Below are 8,723 nucleotides of genomic sequence, written 5' to 3'. Positions count from 1 at the left end.
ATGACACAGTTGCTTAATCTGTGAAGAGGTTGATGTTGTATACGTTTGCTTAATTCGTGTAGGGAAATCTTGAGTTAATCTTCGCTTAGTTGGTTAACTCGGATGGAACAAGGATTAAGTGGTTAACAGAGAAATCTTATTATGAACCAAGGATAAGAGAGTTACAATCCGAACAAGGATCCAATCTATTTTACTTATTGTGTTATCTGCATTTTATTGTGTTAGGTTGTTGCTACTTTTACTTTGCTGCTGCACACGAATTTAATTTCAAATTTATGGCTTTAATGTTGATTAGCTTAGGATTTAATTTACTAGCTAATGCTATGAGTAGCTAAGTAGCTTTGGTTGGATTTCTTAATGTGGATAGCAATGTCTCTTTGAGGTTAATGGTGTTTTAATGTTGTTTTTGAGTTGAATTACATTCCATAATCTCTATTTGAGTTCTTAATGAATGGTTCTTAGATTTTCGCTTAGTTAATTGACGAATCATTATTAATTTCACAAGTCATATAATTGGGTTTTCGCTTAGTTAACGAGATTATGTGAATTGTGATGAGATTTACAAATAGAGAATTGAAGTGGGTTGTGTAAGTGCTTAACTGCAACTTACTTTGTTTAATTCTTAATTAATCTTCGCTTAGTTGGTTAATTAGGAGCTCGAATGTGATTTAACTCAGTAACTTGCATGTTTAGATTAATTGAGGATAAGAGGTCAAGCTATCTAGTTAAGGAATCCAACTGTTTAGTTTATTGTTTGTTACCGTTTGGTTACCATTTATTTGTTTCTTTTTCAATCAAAACCCCCCCCTCTATTTTAATTTCCGTTGCTTGAATCCTATGGCTTAAATGCATTATTCCTTGAGAGAACGACCTAGGAGTCACTTCCTAGTACTACATTTAATTGTTTTTATTTGATCGGATACGGCTTCGATCAGGGGCCAAGAAAATCTTTCTTTAAGAAAACTCAGGGTTTTATCAACACCAAACTGCCCCATAAGCCCACCTTCATGGCTCTTTTTTATCAATAGTTTCCTAATGGAACCTTGGGGTATACACAATTTTCCTTCTTTGTACAAATACCCCTCAGCCATATAGAAACCATTGAAAGCTTTTTGTTGGAATTTATTATAAATATCACCAAAGTCAAGATCTTTCTCATACAATTCCCTAATATTAACAAACCCAAGAATTTGAGTACCTAGAGACATAAGCAAAGTATGCCTTCTAGATAAAGCATCAGCTACAATGTTAGCTTTACCTTTCTTGAATTTAATAATATATGGAAATTGTTCAAGGAACTCTAGCCATTTGGCATGCCTCTTATTTAACTTACCTTGACCTCTTAAATATTTGAGTGACTAATGGTCACTATGGATTACAAACTCTTTGGACACTAGATAGTGTTCCCAAGTTTGCAAAGCTCTGACCAATGCATACAACTCTTTGTCATAGGTTGGATAATTGAGGGAGGAACCTTTTAGTTTTTCAATAAAATATGCAATGGGGTGTCCTCCTTGCAATAACACAGCTCCTATACCAATTTTAGATGCATCACATTCTAGCTCAAAAGTCTTTTCAAAATTAGGGAGAGCTAGTATGGGTGCATTTGTGAGTTGGTCTTTTAAGAGTTGAAATGCTTGATCATGCTTTTGAGTCCATTCAAATGGGACATTTTTTTTACAAGTTCATTCAAGGGTGACGCAATGCTGAGAAGTTAGGAACAAATCTTCTATAAAAGCTTGCAAGTCCATGAAAGCTCCTGTGACACCCTCTACCCCAACATACATATACAGTAATTATAAAAAAATATATATAATTTTACATCAATAAAAATCAAATTTCCAACTACGTAAGGGTAAAAAGTTCACATTCTTAAACTTAATCCAAATAACATGCTGGTAAAATTACAAAGAAATAAAACTGAATTTTCCAAAATAATTTAATAAGAACATCTTAAACTAATCATATCTATGTCCCGATGTCACATGTCCTATCAGAGCAAAACCCAACATAGAAGCCTAAGCTTCATCACCAACATCCTCAGCCTCACACTGATGATCACCTGTATAATAGTCACAGCAAAACAACACGAGAAAAGGGAGTGAGAAACATCTCACTCTGGCTCACAGTGTAGAAATGTACGCCGAATAGCCAAACACAAACAAAACAGGTATAACATAGATAAATTAATAATAACATCACACTCATCCAAGACATAAACCATCACTTTATCACATAACATTAAAAATGCATAAGTATGGACACGGACTACATATTATCATGCATGTGGCGCCAGTAAAACATCACATGGCATATTGTCGCTAGCAATACACGAAGAGTAGTCTAGGAGTACATGCCGGGTCACACCCTCTGCGCACTCTCACTAGAAGGATATACTACCAGAGTCTCGTCGGGATAGCTAAGCCGCGCAAGATACATCCCATGCACACAATGGGCGAGACTGGGACTTCCAAACCGAGCTATCCCCAAGGACTAATCCCCAAAGCTTTTACACTAGGGGGCCTTCTCTGGCGGTGTATTCCATATCGTACCCTTAAAACACTTATGCAAATGATGCATGTCATTCAAGACTCTATGCATTCTCATATCTCATTATCATTTCTCATGGTCATTTCACATCATATTTCATTATCACATTTCATATCTCATGTTTCAATCACATTTCACATTATCTCATCATATTCACAAGGCCTCCACAGAGCACTTTAATTTATATCAAAACTCATTTATTTATAAAATTAAATACATATTTTTTCATCTCATCAAACAAGAAATATAATAGAGCAATCAGAAATCAAAACAGAAAATATTTATATTTTGTCTATTTCTCATAGGGTTTCCCATAGGAACCCACAGAGCACTCTAAATCATATCAAAACATATTTATTCTCAAAATTAATCACATACTTACACATCACATTCAACAAGGAATATAATAGAGCAATCAAAAATCAAAACAGAAAATATTTATATTTTGCCTATTTCTCATAGGGTGTCCCATAGAAACCCATAGAGATCTCAAATCATATAAGTAATTGCATATAAGAAAAATAATAAACAAAACAGATACAATTGGGAGAAACCCCTCATACATGAGCATACAAAAAAAATACAGCAAACACAGGATTGGGGGCCAATCCCACTACCCAGCATATATTCCCACACCCAGAGCAAGATTTCTCACTCCCCCCTTACCTCGATAAGTAGGAGCTGAATCTTGTTGGTCGCCCCCTCTAGGTGTCGCCACCGGCCCGAAACGGGTTTTTGGCATTCGCGAAGGATGGTTGGACTCGTTTATTTGTTTAAAAATGTGGATTTCTAGAATGACTTATTCTCAAACTGAGACCTCGTCAAACGAGCAATTTTATTAAAAGTCTCACTAATCCATATTAATCCCAAGCGGGACCCTCCATGGATTAGTGGTTTTCGCAAAAGGAGGGTTCGTGGAGTCGCCACCAATGTTTTACTCAAAACATTGGAAAAAGGGATAAGGCAATTGATTTTATAAATCAACTTTGGCCATTACAACCAGAGTTGGGTAAGGGAGTCGGTTACGCGTGGGGAAGGTGTTAGCACCCCACAGCGCCCCTTTCGGGTTCCCTATGACAGATTATTTTCTAAGATAACAGCGTAAAATTACTAAATTACCCCTATTTATTCTAAGCAATTATAAATTAACTATCTACATGATGACTTATTAAATTATGCAACAAACAGAAAGCGGTAAAAGGAAGGATTGAAGGGAAACCTCTTGAAGCGTGCTTTTATATATTGCAAAAAATGAACTGGGAAGCGTTTTGGCGTTCCCTCGCTCTACAAGCCCGCTTCTCGCTCTCCTAGAACAAAATTTTAACTAAGGGAATCAAAAAGATTTCCCCTCGACTAGGTTCGATCCTCAAGCAAAATGGCTCGGGGCTCAAGAACTTCGTCGGATCAACTCTCCGAGTGATTTCTAGGGCAGAACACTGCTCAAAAACCCCAGAATACTCAAGGAGAGGGTTGAAACTATGTTCAAAAGTGTGGAATGACGTCCAATTGACGTCATATTTATAGGGAATAGGCGCAATACGGCCTACAGGAGCAGTACGGCCGTATTGAAATTTTTGAACTTCAATACGGTCGTATTGAGTTCAATACGGCCGTATTGAAATTCAGAAATTTCAATGCGCCCGTATTGAGTTCACTGCGGGTGTATTGAAGTGTCAATACGGGCGTATTGACTTCAGTACGGCCGTATTGAAGTTTCAGAAACTTCAATACGCCGTATTGAGTTCACTGCGGCCGTATTGAAGCTTCAATACGGCCGTATTAGGTTCAGTACGGCCGTATTGGGCTTCATTCCCTCCACTTCCTTATTTTGAGCTATTCTAAGACCTCTAGACCTACAGAGAACCCTCCTAGGGCCTTCCAGGAGTCCTTCTGGCTGATTTTCCTTCAGTCTTCGAGAGTCTTCAAGCTTTATTTCCGACCTGGACAATTTTAGGGGTCTACAGCTGCCCCCCTTTTACTTAGTCGGACGGCCTTTTGGTATACCGGCCGACAAGTAAAGGAGTTGACCCAATTGTCCGGGTGATGCGCCGACCTTCTGACTTGTAGCGTCTTCCGGTGGAAAATTGTCGAGTAGCCTCTTCAGGTTTTGCTATGCTTGCTGCCCAAGCTGGAAGCTGTGAGTACCGCCTCTCTAGGCTTAGCTTCACTCTTTGTTCGAGCCGGAAGCTAAGTACCCTTGTGATGACGGTAGCAGTGTGAGTTTCGCCTCTCCAGGCTTAGTCTCGCTCTTTGTTCGAGCCGGAAACCAAGCACCTTTGTGACGACGGTGAGCAGTGTGAGTTTTGCCTCTCCAGGCCTTGCTTTGCTTGTTGCCCAAGCTGGAAGCTGTAAGTACCGTCTCTCCAGGCTTAGTCTCGCTCTTTGTTCGAGCCGGAAACCAAGCACCTTTGTGACGACGGTGAGCAGTGTGAGTTTTGCCTCTCCAGGCCTTGCTTTGCTTGTTGCCCAAGCTGGAAGCTGTAAGTACCGTCTCTCCAGGCTTAGCTTCACTCTTTGTTCGAGCCGGAAGCTAAGTACCTTTGTGACAACGGTAAGCGGTGAGTACCCCTTTTCCAGAGATAGCTTCGCTCATTGCCCGAGCCGGAAGCTGCATACCTCCGTGTTTGTGACGACGGGGTAGCGTGAATATCTCCTTTCCAGGGATTTGTGATGATTTTGTCTCCACAGTCCACGGTGCTGCTTCGACGGTTGTTTCTGATTTTGTGCCACTAGGGGCTGGATAACGCAGGGATCCGTCTAGGGGATGTGCAGTTACTCATAGGTTCTTGTGTCCCAACTTTCCATTGCGTAGTTGGTGCCCACTGGGGAATTTCTGATTCCTTTGGGGTGCAGACACAAAGATGCTCTTTCTGATGTGATCGGTGCCTTATGATTGGCTGACGTCCTTTCGACGTTGGTGGAGTATCCCGGTTATCCTTGTTCGGGTGTCTCTTTTGGTTTTCTGATTTTGCTGCCTCTGTGTAGGCTGTTATCCACTGGGGGATTTTGTCGTTGATTTTGATTAGCCTCTTCTGTTAGGCATATCGGCTTGACGTTCAATGATTGGCTGAGAGCCAGATTCCACTTGGGGAATGATTATTGATTTTTTTTATTTTTCTCCTTCTGCAGGGATGCCTCTTGAGTAGGCGACTGGGGATTTGGGGATCTTATGTATCCCAGAGTATTATTTAGGAAGCCTCTACAGGCTTAGCCTCACTCGACACTTGAGTTGGAGAGCTATCTTCACTGAGGAAGTTTAAGTCCTTTGACTTGGATATTCTGCTTGGGAGATCGTACTTCCATTGGGGATTTTGACAATCTTGCTTGATAACTCTTGCTGGGGATTTTGAATCCAAGGGTATGAGTTGAGGTTTCTCTGGGGATTATTATTTCTGCGAGTCTCTCCAGGCTCAGTTATTCTTTGATATGGAGGATGAGGAGTATTTTGGTAAGCCTCTCCAGGCTTAGTTATTCTGAGAGTATTCTTTCGGCAAGCCTCTCCAGGCTTAGTTATTTTGTATGATGCTGTTGATTTTCTGAATCTTTGCATTTTGCTTGCTGTTGTCATACACAAGCAATTTTCTATTTTTCTATTTTATGCGGTTGCCTCATGATAAGGTCTTTGCATGTGCAACTAATGTGTGTGTGATGCACAAATGTAATACAATTTTATTTTTGTTCATTTATTTAGAAAAGTGAGTGGCTCTCCCTATCCTCTTCTTCTTGGAGGACTTTCTGTCATTGACGCGAGGGAGTATTTTTGTGAGCCTTTATGCAGGAGATTATGGATTTTACAGGAACCCCTCCAATTTTCTTTTATTGACCGATTATTAATGGAATTTCGTACAATTTTATGAAAAACCAATTCAAAGGCATAATCACATGGTCAAGAGAGAAAAGAAACAAATGGATATTTTTATTGATATTCACAAGTGTTTTTACAGAAAGATTTACAAAGGGAAATTTCTGAAGAATGGCTGGCCAGGGTAGGCTATACATTTTTGGCTTAAACAATTATATCTGTAATTGCCGCTCTTCCCGTTTCCCTAGTTGTTTCGGGTGAGATGCCTGAGCTAGGAGTGTAGATACTGCAAGACGCTTGCTTCTAGAAGATTATCACTTGAACCGCCTTTCGGTTTTCGGTTCAAGTGATCGTTGCTTGCTTTACTTTTTGCATTTTATTCTTTTGCCCCTAATTTTTGCCTAGGACATGTCCTAGCGGGGATAATTTTGCCTTTGTTTTGCCTAGTACCCTTGTACTGGCGGGCTTTTCGTTTTGCCCTAACTTTTGCCTAGGATGCCCTTTTTTGGGTTTTCATCCTAGCGGGCTGATGCAAGCAACGTCTTCAAGCATAATACTTCTTTACCACGTCAGCGTTGACTGGGTATCGAAGTTATTCTCCATCCATGTTTGTGAGGATCAATGCTCCTCCGGAGAAGGCTCGTTTCACCACGTATGGTCCTTCGTAATTTGGGGCCCACTTTCCGATTTTATCCTTTTGGGCTGGTAGTAATTTCTTCATCACCAGCTCTCCCTCATGGTAGACTCGAGGGTGGACTTTCTTGTCAAAAGCCTTTTTGATCTTCCTTTGATAGGCTTGACCATGGCATATGGCGTTCAGCCGCTTTTCTTCAATAAGGTTCAATTGGTCATACCGGCTTTGAACCCATTCTGCCTCGGAAAGTTTCGCTTCCATGATTACCCTTAGAGAAGGTATTTCGACCTCGACGGGTAGAACTGCCTCCATCCCATAAACAAGGGAGAACGGAGTAGCTCCTGTGGACGTGCGCACTGAAGTCCTGTATCCATGGAGAGCGAAGGGTAGTATCTCATGCCAGTCTTTGAATGAGACAACCATCTTTTGTACTATCTTCTTGATGTTTTTGTTGGCTGCCTCGACTGCCCCATTCATCTTTGGTCGATATGGGGAAGAGTTATGGTGTTGGATTTTGAACTCTTGGCACAGTTCTTCCACCATCTTGTTATTCAAATTGGATCCATTATCAGTGATGATTTTGTCGGGAATACCGTATCTGCATATGATATTCTTTCTGATGAAGGATGTTACCACCTTTCGGGTCACATGAGCATACGATGCCGCTTCTACCCATTTGGTGAAATAGTCAATGGCCACAAGGATGAACCTATGTCCATTGGATGCCTTTGGCTCGATGGGTCCAATAACATCCATGCCCCACATTGCGAATGGCCATGGTGAAGCCAAAACATTGAGTGGCGTTGGTGGGACATGAATGTTGTCGGCATATGCTTGACACTTGTGGCATTTCCGGACGTATTGGTAACAATCCCTTTCAATGGTCGACCAATAATATCCTGCTCTGAGGATTTTCTTAGCCATTGCAGGCCCGGGAATATGGGTACCGAAAACCCCCTCATGTATTTCTTTGATTACATTTTGAGCTTCGACTTGGTCTATGCACCTCAACAAGACCGAGTCATAATTCTTTTTGTAGAGGGTTTCTCCAATCAACAGAAATCCCATGGCCCTTCTTCGGATATGCTTTTTATCATTATCGCTGGCCATATCAGGATATTCCCCTTTTGACAGATATTGTTTGATGTCATGGAACCATGGATAATCATCAACAGCTTCATCTATCAGTAGGCAGAACGCTTGCTTATCGTGTCGCCGGATATTGATGATGGGCATTTCATGATCTTTATCCAAGGCGAACATCGATGATAGTGTAGCAAGGGCGTCAGCGAACTGATTTTCCTCCCTTGGGATATATTCAAAGACGACATTTTGAAAGAATTGTATCAGGTCTTTGATATGCTCAACATATGGTATCAGTTTAGAATTTCGGACTTCCCATTCACCTCGCAGTTGGTGAATGACTAAAGCCGAATCTCCAAATACTTTGAGCTTTAGGATACCATTGTTGACTGCTGCTTGGATTCCTAACGCGCAAGCCTCGTATTCGGCCATGTTATTTGTACAGTCGAAGTTGAGTCTTGCCGTTAAGGGGATATGCTTTCCTTGTGGGGAGATTAATACTGTTCCAATCCCTTGTCCAAGCATGTTGGAGGCTCCATCGAAATATGATAAATCATGATTTGATATGTATCTTTTCCTTTAATTTAGCTATTTTACATTCCATCCATGGCTAATTATAGGATTTAGATAGATATGTGTGTTGTTGGGCCTAAT

Source organism: Cajanus cajan, chromosome 4 (genome assembly GCF_000230855.2).
Source record: "Cajanus cajan strain Asha chromosome 4, NIPB_CcT2T_4, whole genome shotgun sequence".
Classification (NCBI taxonomy): domain Eukaryota; kingdom Viridiplantae; phylum Streptophyta; class Magnoliopsida; order Fabales; family Fabaceae; genus Cajanus; species Cajanus cajan.
The sequence above is the reverse complement of the archived record's forward strand: the minus strand, read 5'-3'. Positions refer to the sequence as shown.